This window comes from Suricata suricatta, chromosome 12 (genome assembly GCF_006229205.1).
Source record: "Suricata suricatta isolate VVHF042 chromosome 12, meerkat_22Aug2017_6uvM2_HiC, whole genome shotgun sequence".
Classification (NCBI taxonomy): Eukaryota; Metazoa; Chordata; class Mammalia; order Carnivora; family Herpestidae; genus Suricata; species Suricata suricatta.
In genome coordinates this window covers 18,618,266-18,633,846 of record NC_043711.1, presented here as the reverse complement: position 1 = coordinate 18,633,846, position 15,581 = coordinate 18,618,266, and the positions used below count along the sequence as shown (strand labels likewise).

The 15,581-nt window shown below is 40.6% G+C and overlaps 1 protein-coding gene across 4 annotated transcripts in view; it reads right to left on the bottom strand.

Annotated features, from left to right (window-relative positions):
• The window catches only part of RBM6 (RNA binding motif protein 6), a 99,391-nt gene that overhangs the window by 23,298 nt on the left and 60,512 nt on the right, over positions 1–15,581 (bottom strand). The window lies entirely within an intron of this gene.

Below are 15,581 nucleotides of genomic sequence, written 5' to 3'. Positions count from 1 at the left end.
CCATACAGGAGATTGGTCAAGATGGTACCCTTACACCCAAAGGCAGTGTATTACATCATTTAAGAACATGGACCCTGGGTCAGGTGCCCTAAATTTGAATCCTGCCTCCACCACATGACCTTTAAATAAGGACCGTAATCTCCATTTGCTTTAGTTTCCTCATTTGTAAAGTAGGGGTAACAGTACCTATTTCATAAGGTGGTTATGAAGATTAAGAAAATTAATACATGTCAAAAGATTAGCATAGAATACAGTGAGGGCTTAATAAATGTATTTCAACTCATAAGTGCTAAAAAAGGACTAGAATCATCAGGCGAGACTAGACAAGGTCAAAATGCCACTCACTTCACCTCATTTGCTTGACAGGTTAATATTTCACAACCCATTTCAATCTACTAAAAGACTAAAGATTTCACAGGAAATGGTCACCACACATCAGAACTTGTATCTTCACGACAGCGCTTAGTGTTAGTTGTCAATTGCTAGGCCAGATCTGAGTGTCCAGGTGAAATCTTGCTGGCTGGCCTTTTATTATCAGTACCAAGTACAGTGCTTGGTACAGAAAAGGAACTTAAGCCCTTTGGGGAATGAACAAAAGACTGAATGGATCCAAGCATCCCCGGACGACTGAAGTGCTTAGCACACGATGGCTCTGGAGGGAGGTACTGCTGTCATAGTGTACATCGGTACACCCAGTCCGCAAAATGTGTGAGTTGCCATTTGAAGACTGAGTGGTGCTGCAGAACAAGGCACTACTGTGAATACGGTCGATTGCAAAATTTGATTTTAACACTTAAAGGCATCAGTAAGTAGATCCAGGAATTTCTAAGGCAAGGAGCCTTTATACTTCTAGCCTAACAAATACACCACTCCAGGAATCACGGATGACTTTCTGTCCGGGGCAGGAAACTCCTCCTGCCAAGAGCACTCATTAGCTCAACTTTGAGAAGATGCCTTTACCTCATGTGTTACAAAGGCAATGACTTCAATTCCTCAGAGTCCCCTACAGGTAGGATGATTCTTTCTTTTCAACCTGCACATGGCTAGACATAAAACTGCCAGAGGAGACCACTGCTAAAGAATATGAAATGGTTTTAATATCACTCTGAAGAACAGTCAATTGTTTTGATAAGAATAAACAGACACAGAAGTCAGTTGAATGAGAGCAATCAGGTTTATCTATCATTGATCCCCCAGCTGCTATCGTACTTAGGCTGCCCAAATACACCTGGCACATGTGTGGCGTACACTATACCCCTTCCTATCCTTGCCAGGCCTTTCTCCAGATTGCATAAAGATCTGCCAGTGTCTCCTAGGAAAGCAAATGTGGGGAGCTAGATTAATAAATGAGTTAAATATTAATAAGAAAAAAGTAATGTCACTAATAAATGATTTCATCACTTTTTGGTGGTCTACTTCTAATTGTCTATTATCTACCATCTTCACACATTAGGGTTTTTATTCATCATTTGAATTATTGGGTTTTAATTATTAAACTACTAAAGCAAAGGTACCATGAAAACCATGAGTCTTATTAATCAGGTCAGGCTCTTAAAGAGGAGGAAATTTCAAAATTTACATTTGAAAGTAAAACCAGACACCTCCTTTCTCAATAGTTTTAGACTGGGCTTAAATTAGATTAAAACCTGCTAAAATTCTCCAAGCCCAAAGCCCTCCCTTGACCAAGTCACCTAGAGATGTTCCTAAGTATAATCTCAAGGGGTTTTAATGTGAAGGTTCAGGAAGCTAGAGAAAACTGCACTCCTGGAGAGTAAAGCAAGTCCTTATTCTCTACCTCAGGGGCACCAGACAGGAGCATGCTCTGGGTCTGAGGGCTGCTGAACTCAACACAAACATTTCCATTTCCCTTTTCAGCTGCTGCTCCCAGACACTTCATTCATAATATCATTTTGTGACTGTCAACCTGTGAAAAGGACTTGGGTCAGAGAATTAAATAAGAATCTACCACATGGTCCATCTGGCTCATAATGAAGCCCCAAGAATTCTTAAGGTCCTGGGGAGGTACAAGAGCACATGTAAGGAAGCAGCTCAGCACGTGTGCTGAAGATCTCCTACACAAGCGCAGTCCCAGCCACACTGTACGGACAGCCTGGCTGCTGCGTGGCAGAACTGGTCATCCCGTGAAAGCATGGAGAGAGACATGGAAGGATCAAAAGGCAGGGAGAAGTATGTGAGCCTTGTGAACACAACTCACACTGAAACATCAGCAATCCCTCTTTGTAGATTTGTGCTTCTTCCAAACACAGGATGGGAGAATCAGGTTAATGGTGGCTGAGAACTGGTACTGTTTATCAGAGATAGTAATCTTAATTCATAAGGCAATTACAGTTTACAAAGGCATTCTTCACAAAGGTCACCTTGCTCAATCCTCACATGTAGGGTATATATAAAACTTACTTCCACGTGAGAAAGAATGGCTGGGATATAGAGTAGCCTGCCCAAGGTTACAAAGCTAGTTAGCAACATACATAGAACCAATAGTCGAGTTTTCATTTTGCCATATTGCTTTTCTTTGTTTTTAAACTTCCAAGGAGTCAGCCATCTCAAAATAGTTGCTACAGCAAGAGGTGGCTTCTGATGAAAAGACGCAGAGTCTAAAGAAATTTGCAGGCAATGGCCCCATTGAGATTTTTTAGAGAGACTGTCGTAAAGACCCTGCTCCCTGTCTGCGTTGCCAATCCCCCCAACTAGACTGCTCAAGTGATCTTTATGTTCTTAAAGCACCACAATTACTTTAGGCACAGGGCCTAGGACAAAGAGTTGGTAGTAAGTAGCTGCTACCAGCAGTTTCAACCACCCAGCAATCAAATGGTCCTGCAGAAAGAATAGAGCAAGAGGAATACAACAGGTTTAAAACAGATGTTTCATTCTTCTTAGTATTAAAGTATAGTTTTTATAAAAATCTTTTGCAAAGCAGACAGGATCATTCTTTCTGGTGCAAGGATATACTCTAGTTTAAACATTTTCTAAAACTCAGTATTTCCAAAGGCTAAAACCAAAATGAGACAGGAGGAGGAGAGGGAGGAAGGAGGTAAGTAGAGGTAGAAATCCAAAGACAAAATGCTGTGTGACAACTCTGTAGGAGCTCTGTCCCACTATCTCCGTACACTCTTTCAGACTGCCTTTTCACAGAACAGGGTCTAAGTGCCCCTCTGAGTAGTCAGGAGATGAGGCCCTGATGGGATCTCTACTGGAAACAGAATCCTACTTCATGGTCCAATTTAAAGTTGAGGGACAGGGGCGCTGGGTGGCTTAGTCGGTTAGGCGGCGGACTGCAGTTCAGATCATGATCTCACAGTTCATGAGTTCGAGCCCGATGTCGGGCTCTGTACTGACAGCTCAGAGCCTGGAGCCTGCTTCTGATTCTGTGTCTCCCTCTCTCTCTCTGACTGTCCCCCCCCCCCCACACTCTGTGTCTCTCTCTCTCTCTCAAAAATAAATAAATGTTACAAAAATATTTAAAAAATAAATAAATAAAGTTGAGGGACAAGATTGGGGTGCCTGGCTGGCTCAGTCAGTAGGATATGCAACTCGATCTCAGGGGCATTGAGTCTGAAGCCCACATTGTATGCAGAGATTATTTAAATAAAAGTAAAAACTTTAAAAGACACTGCACTCTCAGTTGCTATTTCTTCTTGATTATCTTTTCTTGTCTAGATGAAAGCACAATTTCCTCCCAAAACACTTCCTAATAATATATTTCACTACCTGACCAGTTTATCTATCATTTCCTAAGAGGACACAACCAGCATCTTGCTAAACCTTATTTTTATTCTTTGAGGCAATATGGCTGGCTTGTTTCACTCAGCCCAATACACCAGGCTCAGCAAAGTCAGAGTCTCAAGATGAACTCTCCTCTAGGAACACAACACACTCTCAAAAAGGCCCTGACATACAGCAACTTGATTACTGCAAAAGTGGCTGGTGCTAAAACCATATTCCACCCCTTCCACCCCCATTCCCTGATAATCTTTGGTGCACTTTTTTTTTCAAATTAGAGAGAGAGAGAGAGAGCATGGGTGGGGAACAGGGGCAGAGGGAGAGAGAGAGAAAGAGAATTTCAAAAAGGCTCCATGTTCCACGAGGAGCCCAACACGGGACTCACTCACGTGACCCTGGGATCATGACCCAAGACGAAATCAAGAGTCAGGCGTTCCACAGACTGAGCCACCCAGGTGCCCCCCAGTCTTGGTGTATTTTTAAGTAAGATTTTCAGTTCTAGAAAATGTCACTTGCCATTATGAAAGAACACCTGTAATCCACAGTCTTAGAGATAATTCAACAACTTAGCTCCCCAGAAGACTTAACCAAGACTTGTTTGCCAAGGGATCCAAAAAACTCTCCTGAGAGTCATCTGAGTTGAAAACAAAGACAGAAAATATAAACAAATACACGAGTGAGCAAATAACCAAAAGAGCCAAAAGTCTTTTCTTTCCTTGCGAGAAGGTGAGGTTCTATCGCAGAGGTTGAGACCAGGCTGAGTGGATGGGGCACTCAGCAAATTCCTTCACCACAAACATATTGCTAAAAAGAAATAATAACTAGATCTAGCTATTCGTACTTAGAATAACTGAATAGTTGTGAACCACTAAATGCAAATATTTTTGAAAATTTCAGTTTGTTATAATTATATGTATATTAAAGCAATATTTCATTCAGTATTGATAAGGAACTCAGTCTGGTTAAACAATTTCCCTGATTAATTAATAACTTATTTCCAAACAATTCTTAGTGGAAGTAGAGGATCACATTTAAACAGAATTTACTAATAATCCTCAGAATTTGCTTCAGAATTCAGGTTTCTATAACCTCCGTTTTTATTTTATTTTTTCAGTGGGTTTCAACTGCATTGTAATGAAATCAAGTACTCATAAAGTAGAACAGATACAGAAACAAGACACAGATTGCTCCTTCCTAAGGATTTCCTCAGTTAGCCCTAAAATAATTGAGGAATGAGATCAGAGGTTTTAGTCCCAGATAAAAGAGGAGCTCTCTGCCTACTGCAGTTAGGGTCTTTTTTTCTTTTTAACATTTATTCATTTTTGAGAGAAAGAAAGAGATAGAGTGTGAGCGGGAGAGGGGCAGAGAGAGAGAGGGAGACACAGAATCTGAAGCAGGCTCCAGACTTTAAGCTGTCAGCACAAAGCCTGATGTGGGGCTTGAATTCATGAAGTGTGACATCATGACCTGAGCCGATGTTGGACACTTAACCGACTGAGCCACCCAGGTGCCCAACTTAGGGCCTTTTTCTCCCCACAGTGCTGAATACTAGAACATTATATGTAACATTCTTTCATATCCTGAGATGACTATTGCTCTAGCTTCCCCTGTTCATTTCTCTGGGAAAAGTGGACCCTAAATTAAATATCTACTCATGCTTCACTGTCTAGGTCTCTAAATCGAGTCATTGTAGGGGAAGAAAAAGGGAGTTTCTAAAATCAGTGTGGTAAATGTAAAGCTTCTTATTTTATTAAGTAACATAATCAAGACACTTCTCATTTCTTTTTCTGTATACAGAACTCATGCTGGAAGGGGGTAGCAAAAGCCAAGAGAGAATATGAGACCCACAAGTCCTACGACACTGCAGATCACATCCTGAGCCCACCACAAAGGCTAGAGGATTCTCCAGGTATCCCCCAAAGAGCCAGCAGCTATTTTTTCAGCCTCCCATTGAAGACATTATTTCTACTGCTACCCCCCACCCAAGAACCTTAACTTCTTGAAGCCTGTCTCTATTAGTGTCTCTGCTTTCAACGTCCTTGCACAGACATTTCAGAAAACCCTGCTGACATACTTTCTGCAGAAACAATGTCCTGAAAAGATGAAAAAAACATAATGCCAGACCTCTGAACACACAATGTTCAATTGCCACTTTAGGAAGGTAACCACCCACCATTCTTTTTTTTTCTTAGGCAAAAAACTATAGATCCAGGGTACAGAATCAGAATAGCTCAGCTGGAAGAATATGTGACTCTTGATCTTGGGGCTATGAGTTTAAGCCATAGAGTTTGGGCAGAGAGATTAATAAAACAAACAAACAAATAACAATTTAAAAAAAAGTGCTACAGACCCAATGCTACTCTTGACAGTTGCTACAAGACTAAGAATGGAAGCTCTGAGTCAGAAAAGGTCCAATGGGACAATGATTAAGTGCCTAATCATTTTTTGGTCTACTCACTCTCACTTGCAAATAACAGAATTATCACATTTCAGTTCATAACAAAAACGAGGGTGGCTTTTCACATGCTCAAGTCAAATTAGTCTATACTGAGGAAGCAACATTTGCTGAGCAATATGATAGCTGCTACTGCAGCAGGTACACATTGAGAGTGAGGGAATGATCTCCACACAGGGCAGAAATCTCAGGGAATCCAGGAGTTTGAGAGAACACCAAGCTAAGAGGTCTCTAATGATGTCCCGGCTGGAGTTGCTGCCCAGTGCCACAAAGGCAGAGCCCTCAGCCATCAAGAAACTCTCCCTGATCAGAGCTGAATGCTCTGTCTGAAAATCTAACACAAACTTAACCCTTGAATACCTTTAAACACCCTCAGGGCTAAGGTATACAATCCAGTGTGTTAAAAGGCATCCTAGGGCGCCTGGTGGCTCAGTCCATTAAGCCTTCAACTTCAGCTCAGGTCATGATCTTGCAGTTCCTGAGTTAGAGCTCCGAGTCCAGTCTGTACTGATAGCTCAGGGCCTAGAACCTGCTTCAGATTCTGTGTCTCCCTCTCTCTCTGCCCCTCCTCCGCTCATGGTCTTGATCTTTCTTTCTCTTTCTCTCTCTCTCTCAAGAATAAACATTAAAAAATAAATAAATAAAAAGCATTCTTTATATCTGTTTAAAGAAGATCAAAATTGGGGTACCTAAGTGGCTCAGTTGGTTGGGTGTCTGACTCTTGGTTCTGGCTCAGGTCTTGAACTCATGGGTGTGGGATAAAACCTCACATAAGGTTCCAAGTTGAGCATGGAGCCTGCTTGGGATTCTCTCTTCCTCTTTCTCTGGCCCTCTCATGCTCATAAAAGCTCTCTCTCACAAAATAAACATTTAAAAATAAACAAAGGTTATCAAAATTACAAAGTGGTCATATAATTGAAAATTTCTCCTTTTTGTGGCACCTAAGTGACTCAGTCAGTTGAACATCCAACTCTGGCTCAAGTGATGACCTCACAGTTCATGGGTTCAAGTCCCACATCGGACTCTGTGCTGATAGCTCGGAGCCCAGATCCTGATTCAGATTCTGTGTCTCCCTCTCTCTGCCTCTCCCTTGTTCATGCTCTTTCTCTCAAAAATGAATAAACGTTAAAAGAAAATTTAAAAAAAAAAGAAAGAAAAAAAGGAAAATTTCTTTTTATAAGAAAAACTGGGAAAAGGAGGGGCTCCTGGGTGGCTCAGCTGGTTAAGTGTCTGACTCTTGATTTCAATTCAGTTGTGAGATTGAGCCCCATGTTGGACTCTGTGCTGAACATGGAGCCTGCTTGGGATTCTCTCTCAATCTCTGTCCCATCCCTGCTTGCACACACACTCTTTCTCTCTCAAAATAAATAAACATAAAAAAGTGGGAGCGGGGGAGGTGCCTGGGTGGCTCAGTTGGTTAAGCATCAGACTTCAGCTCAGGTCATGATCTCGCAGTTCGTGAGTTCGAGCCCCACATCAGGCTCTGTGCTGACAGCTCAGAGCCTGGAGCCTGCTTTGGATCCTGTGTCTCCCTCTCTCTATGTCCCTCCCATGCTTGTGCTCTGTCTCTCTCTCTTTCTCTCAAAAATTAACATTAAAACTTTTCAGAAAAAAGAAAAAAGAAAAATTGGGAAAGAATTTTTTTCTTGTTTTTTATTTTGCTCAAAAAGTATCAGACTATGAAATAAAGGGAAAGCTGTAGAATAAACTAGTTAAGTAGTAGAACAAAAATGGCAACGGAAAAACCTCAGGATTTTTCTGCTAAGCTCCAGTGTTATAAGGTTCTGATGTCACCTCACACTCAATATATGTAAAACAATAATCTTCATCCCTCCCTCCCAAATGCCTTCCTTTTCCACATACTTTATTTCTGTTTAAGGTACTACCATTCTTCTAACCTGAGTGGCCCTTTAAATCTGCCCTCTTTTTTGCCTTTCTGTCCAATATTCAGTGTTAACAGATATTAGAGATTCTTTGTGCAAACTGTTTTTCAAACCAGACTTTTCCCTTACATAGCTGCTGTCAGCCCTTAGTGCAAGCCATCACCTCTTCATATCTCAACTGCTGTCCAAGATCTGCAGTTTCTCCCCTCTAGTCAAGACTATATACTACCACAAGGCAAGTTTCCCTATAGTGTCATATTTATTTTGTTTCATTCTTGTGGCTCCCCCATGCTCTCAAATGAAAGATTAAATGCAAGGCTCTTGATAATCTACTTTGCACTTTCCAAGTTACTCCTTTCACTACTCCCCAGAGTATGAGGACAAGAATCAGACAGGAGTTTGGAAGCGATAACAAACAAGATGTGGCTACCTCTGGCAAAAACAAAAAAGAGCATATTACTATTTGTTATAAAAGATTATATGGCAGAAAAAAAAGATTATAGGGCAGAAACCTAATAGAAGTACCAGAATCTGGCAAGTCAAGAGGTTGTGCAGATAGGAAGGAGATGAGCCTTCTACATTATGCAAAAACTAAAAAGATCGCTAAGGGCTTATCAAGCAGGAATATGGAGTCAGAAACTATTCAATATTTATTAATCTAGTTAACAAATATTTATTTAGCACATCATATGTTGCCAGGTATAGCTCTAAACCATTTGGGTAGTGAAAAGAAAAGAAGGTGAAAAGAAGAAAAGAAACACTCCCTGCCTTCACGAACCTTTCAATCTAGAGCAGTCCAATTACATTTGGTGGCATTTGCTTTATTGTACATACCCTTTGCCAGTCATTATTCAGCCATTTTGTCTGGTTTAGCAGTTTAGTCTTTTATTCCATATTTCTCAAGGCTCTGGTAAGATCTTTAAAATACCTAAGCAAATGCCAATAATGGAGAGCCCCATCATTTAAGCACCTAGAAGAGCCACAAGAAGCATTTTTCTAGGCAAGGTGGCCAATATAATGTTTCCTGATCTTAAAAAGATCTCCTGAAACTGGAACCTTGATAGGAACAAACATAAACATGTCTCTGAGCTGGAGCTCCTCTAGTCTGCAGGGAACCCAAAACATCCTGTATTGCTGTAGATTCACATTACAAGAATCAGGCCAAAGAAAATAAAAGGAGACCTTTACCCTGTAATGTTAAAATAAATACCTCAGGAACTAGACAACATAAGCATTATTAAATGCACAGGTAAAAACAATAAATGTGCTATTTAATAGTAGCAGGAGATGAAGGAATATAAGGAATGAAAAGAAGAAAGCTCCTGAAGTGTCAACTGCAAATCCTGGATATGCCCAAAACCCAAATAATAAAAAGAGATCCAGATCCAGGGCAGCAAGTACCCGGAGACATCCAGTAAAACAAACAAACAAACACACACACACACACACAAACAAAGCACCCAGCACAAAGGAGAATTCAAAATGGCAACATGAACGTCCAAAATAGAAATGAAACCTGGTCACTGGAACTCTGAGTATTGCATGCTTTCAATACTACACCACTCTAATATGGGCTCTAATGAGCTATCCATTTGGAGAAAGCTCCTGAAAAAAACAAACAAAAGCTTTAGCATTTCCACGCCTAGATACATAACCAAGAGAACTGAAAACATATGTCCACACAAAAGTGTGTACATGAATGTTCATAGTAGCATTATAACAAATACACACATACACATGTATGTGTGTAGCCAAAAGTGGAAACAACCCAATGTCAACTAATTAACAGAAAAAGAAAATGTGTTATATTCATACTATGGAATATACTTAACCATAAAAAGAGATGAAGTACTAATTCATACAGCAACATGGATGAATGTTGAAAACATGATGCTAGGTGAAAGAAAACAGTCAAAAAAGTGTATGATCCTATCTATATGAAACATCTTGAGTTGGCAAATGCATTAAGACAGGAAGTAGACTCAAGGACATTTAGAGTGTTGGGTAAGGGGGAGTGTTGGGTAGGGGAGAGTGTTGGGTTAAGGAGAGTGTTGGGTAGGGCAGAGTGATTGCTAATGGATACACGGTTTCTTTTTGAAATAAATAAAAATGTTCAGAAATTACATAGGGGTTACTGTTGCATAACCTTGTGAATATACTAAAAACTTCTAAGTTGTATACTTTAAAAGGGATGATTTTATAGCATGTAGATTACACCTCAATTAAAAAAAAAGTTTTCATAGACACAATACTTTTGTCAGAACAAAGCCATTCAGTTATTTCCTTCCTCCCTGTCTGCCACACCCTGGTCTACAGATCCCACCCCCACCTCACAGCCTCTCAGAGAGCATCTGCCTCCAGCTAGCCTCCTCTAACCATGCACACCACTGCCACACTCATCCTCCTTACTGTGCCCCTATTTTTGCCCAAAGCTCTGGTTCCCAATGACCATATAATCGAAAATTAGAGAACACTAATTTTCCCAGCAAACATATGGCCCAAAAGCAATCTGATTAATCTTGAATGAATGAACTTTTAGGGATGTGAATGAAATAGACAACCATCCACTTATACTTAATTTATTAAGTTAGTTTTATACATTTAAATTATAAAATAATAAAGTCTTAATTAATAATATAGTCACTAATTAATGACTATACCCCCAATACTTATGCAATGGGAGACCTATAAAAATAGTGGGGGATCAACAGCTATTGAATGATTATACCTAGGCAGCAATCAATGAAAGCTTATTATTATTATTATTTATTATTTTTGAGAAAGGGAGACAGAGTGCAAGCAGGGGAAGGGCAGAGAGAGAGGGAGACACAGAATCTGAAGCAGGCCCCATTCTGAGCTGTCAGCACAGAGCCTGACGTAGGGCTTGAACCCACACACCATGAGATCATGACTTGAGCCAAAGTCAGACACTTAACTGAGATACCCAGGTGCCCCAATCAATGAAAATTTAAACTACTGTGTCATGGATTAGAGATAACACACAAAATCTAGCAAGTCTACTCATGGGTTTATATTAAGAGAAATGAGTGTACCTATTCACCAAGAGAATTGATTTTGAAAAAGAGCCCCGTCCAAACTGACATGTCCTTTAACAGTGAAACTAATGAATAAACTATAATATACTCTCTCTTTTTAAGTAGGCTTCATGCCCAGCAAAGAGCCCAGCATGGGGCTTGAACTAATGATCCTGAGATCAAGACCTGAGTTGAGATCAAGAGTCAGACGCTTAAATGACTGAGCCAGGGGCGCCTGGGTGGCTCAGTTGGTTAAGCAACTGACTTCAGCTCAGGTCAGATCTCACGTTTGTGGGTTCGAGCCCCGCGTCAGGTTCTGTGCTGACAGCTAGCTCAGAGCCTGGAGCCTGCTTCCGTTTCTGTGTCTCCTTCTCTCTCTGCCCCTCCCCCTCTCATGCTCTGTCTCTCTCTGTATCAAAAATAAATAAAACATTAAAAAAAAAAAAAAGACTGGGCCATCCAGAGGCCCTGTGATATACACTTATACTAAAAGACTGTATAACAATGAAAGTCAACCGAGCTGTACAGAAGATGAATTTTAAAAATAATACTAAACAAAAAAAAGTCAGATAGAAGAATACATTCTGTGTGATTCCATATCTATAAGTCTCAAAACCAAGTCAAAGGACTCTTCAGTATTAGAACTTACAACAGTGACTACCTCTAGTAGGGGTGGAAAGGAAAAGCAGGAGAGGCAAGAGGGACTTCTACATATAACACAACATTTTGTTTATTGACCTGGGTGGTGGTTACAGGTGTTAGGAACATAATGTTTGTGAACCTCCCCCCTACTTACAATTTATATATTGAAGCCCTAATCCCCAATCTGATGATCTGGATGTGGCACCTTTGGGAAGTAACTGGGTAATGAAGGTGGAGCCTTCATGAATGGAATTATTATTCAAAGAGATGAGAGACAGAGATCATCTTTTTCTCCACTATGTGAGGATACACCAAGAAGATAGCCATCTGCAAACCAAGAAAGGGGCCTTCACAGGGAAATGAATTGGCGGGCACCTTGATCTTGGACTTTCCAGCCTTCAGAACAACAAATTCCTACTGTGCATAAACACCAAGTCTATGGTTTTTGCAACAGCAGCCCAAACTGAGACAACAGGTATATACAATTTGTGATTATTCACTGAACAGTAATGCTTATGACCTATGCTCTTTTCTGTATGTATGCAATATATAGAGACAGAGAGAGAAGAAAGGAAAGGAATAATGATTTCAAGACATTACCCTTTCCATCTGTACCGTTCTATTTTTTTCAAGCTCCTTATATGCTGTAGTTCCCTAATGATATGGCGAATTTAGGTCATCTAGCAATTTTCCAGAGCACATCGTTTTAAAAAAAATATTTGTGTGTGTGTGCGCGTGTGCGCGAAAGAGAGAGAGAGAGAGAGAGAGAGAGAGAGAGAGAGAGAGAGAGAGAGACAGAGAGGGGGGGAGGGAGGGAAAGAGAAAGAATGGATTAACCTTAAGCAGACTCCATGCCTAGTGTAGAGTCTGAAATAGGGTTTATCTCATAACCGAAAGATCATGACCTGAGCTGAAATCAGAACAGGGGAACACTTAACCCACTGAGTTACCTAAGTGCAGCTAGAGTACATCATTTTAACTGCCAGTGAACTCGCTTAAGGTATACCACTTGGGATTTGAGAATAATGTCACTGTGGGAAAGTTTATCCTAAGCCACAAGTACCTTTTGGCATAAAATTACAATAGCAATAGTCAATTCTTTTGTTGGTCCTGTAACTGAATATGAATACTTATTTTATTAAAAATGTTATCCAAGAGGTACCTGGGTGGCTCACCCGGTTAAGCGTCTGACTTCAGCTTAGGTCATGATCTTATGGTTCATGAGTTTGAGCCCTACGTGTGGCTTTCTGCTGTCAGCACAGAGCCTATTTCAGATTCTCTGCTCCTTCTTTCTCTGCCTCTCCCCCACTCACATGCTCTCTCAAAACAAATAAACAAACTTTAAAAAAAAGTGATCTAACATTCTGTGTGATTAGAACCTCAGAATCATCACTGAAATTGCTAAATTTCTTTATTTTTTTTAAAAAAACAAGGGGTGCCTGGGTGGCTCAGGCATCCGGCTTCGGCTCAGGTCATGATCTCACACTTGTGGTTTGAGCCCCGCATGGGGCTCTGTCCTGGCAGCTAGCTCAGAGCCTGGAGCTTGCTTCGGATTTTGCATCTCCCTCTCTCTCTGACCCTCCCCTGCTTGTGCTGTCTCTATCTGTCTCTCAAAAATAAAATAAAAAACATAAAAAGACAAACAAACAAAAAAACAACCCAGGGGCACCTGTGTTCGAGCTCCGCATCAGGCTCTGTGCTGACCGCTCAGAGCCTGGAGCCTGCTTCAGATTCTGTGTCTCCCTCTCTATCTCCCTCCCGCCCCACTCGCACTCTCTCCCTCAAAAATTAATAATGTCAAAAAAATTTTTTTATAAAACCCAGAATCTAAAATTAGAATTGAACTAAATGATTAATATATCGTTCTCAAATAATACTTAGTGACTCAAAAGAACTGAGAAAAGACTCCAGAACAGCAGACTTTATAAGATCTTTAAAAAAAGAAAAGAAGAGAAAAGAAAAAAAGATTCTTTTCTGGGGGATAAGTTCTTAGGAACCCCGATCTCATATTCAGGTAATTACTAATTTTCAGCATTTCAAAAAAGATTAGTAGATGTTCCCTATGTATTTACCTTAAGACTGGACAGGTTAACTAGGATGTTCTGCCTTTTCTCGTTTAGCTGAATACATATCAAGAGCCTACAATTTATAAGTAAAATACAAATAGGGACGTCTGGGTGGCTCAGTTGGTTAAGTATCCGATTGGCTCAGGTCATGATCTTGCAGTTCGTGAGTTCAAGCCCCATATCAGGCTCTGTGCTGACAGCTCAGAGCATGGAGCCTGCTTTGGATTCTGTGTCTCCTCTCTCTGCCTCTCCCCTGGTCATGCTTAGTCTCCCTCCCTCTCTTAAAAAAATTAAAAAAAAAAAAAAAAAGGAAATACAAATAACTAGTAATCAAATGTAAAAATGTTCTATCTCACTAATAACCTAAGGCAGGAAAATCAAATCATTCCCTTCTTTGCTACACTGGGAACATTCTTTATATTTTTAAAGTTTACTTATTGAGAGAGAGAGAGAGAGAGCGAGAGAGAGCGCGCGAGCAGGGGAGGGGCAGATATAGAGGGAGAGAAACCCAAGCAGGATGCATGCTGTCAGTGCAGAGCCTGACATGGAACTCAAATTCACAAACTGTGAGATCATGACCTGAGCTGAAACCAAGAGTTGGATACTTATCTGACTGAGCCACCAAGTCATTCCAACACTGGCTACATTCTTAAAAGATATAAAAATGTTTCCAACACATAAAATCAGAGAACACAGTAACAAATATCCATGAACCACCACGAAGAATAAATACTTTGTTACGGAGTATAAATACTTTGTTACTAATGCTTGGCACTAGGTGGCCTACAGAGAGGACAGGTACACTCAAATACTGCTGGTAAAAAAATAAATCAGGAAACTTCTAGAGGGCAATGTGACTACATCGAACAAGTCACAAAACATGTTTACCTCTTAATCTGGCAAGTCTATCTGGAGGAAGTTCACTTAAAGAAGTAATGAAGTAGCACAAAAACTGACACACAGACCAATGGAATAGAGTAGAGAACCCAGAACTGGGCCCACAAATGTACGGCCAATTAATTTTTGACAAAGAGAAAAGAGTATCCAATGGAAACAAGACTGCCTCTTTAGCAAGTGGTGCTAGGAGAACTGGACAGCAACGTGCAGAAGAATGAAACTAGACCACTTTCTTATACCATACACAAAAATAAACTCAAAATGGCTGAAGGACCTGAATGTGAGACAGGAAATCATCAAAACCCTTGAGAACAATGTAGCAAACAACCTCCTTGACCTCAATCACAGCAATTTCCTACTCGACGCATCCCCAAAGGCAAGGGAAATGAAAGCAAAACTGAACTCTTAGGACCTCATCAAGATAAAAAGCTTCTGCACTGCAAAGAAAACAATCAAGAAAACTAATAGGCACCCAACGAAATGGGAAAAGATAGCTGCAAATGACATCAGATAAAGGGCTAGTATCCAAAATCTATAAGGAACTCACCAAACTCCACACCTGAAAAACAAATAATCCAGTGACAAAATGGGTAGAAGACATGAACAGACACTTCTCCAAAGAGGATATCTAGATGGCCAGCAGGCACATGAAACGATGCTCAGTGTTATGCATCATCAGGGAAATACAAATCAAAACCAAACTGAGATACCACCTCGCGCCAGTCAGAGTGGCTAAAATGAACAAATCAAGAGACTGTAGATGCTGGTGAAGGTGTGGAGAGACGGGCATGCTCCTACACTGTTGGTGGGAATGTAAACTGGTGCAGCCGCTCTGGAAAACAGTGTGGAGGTTCCTCAAAAA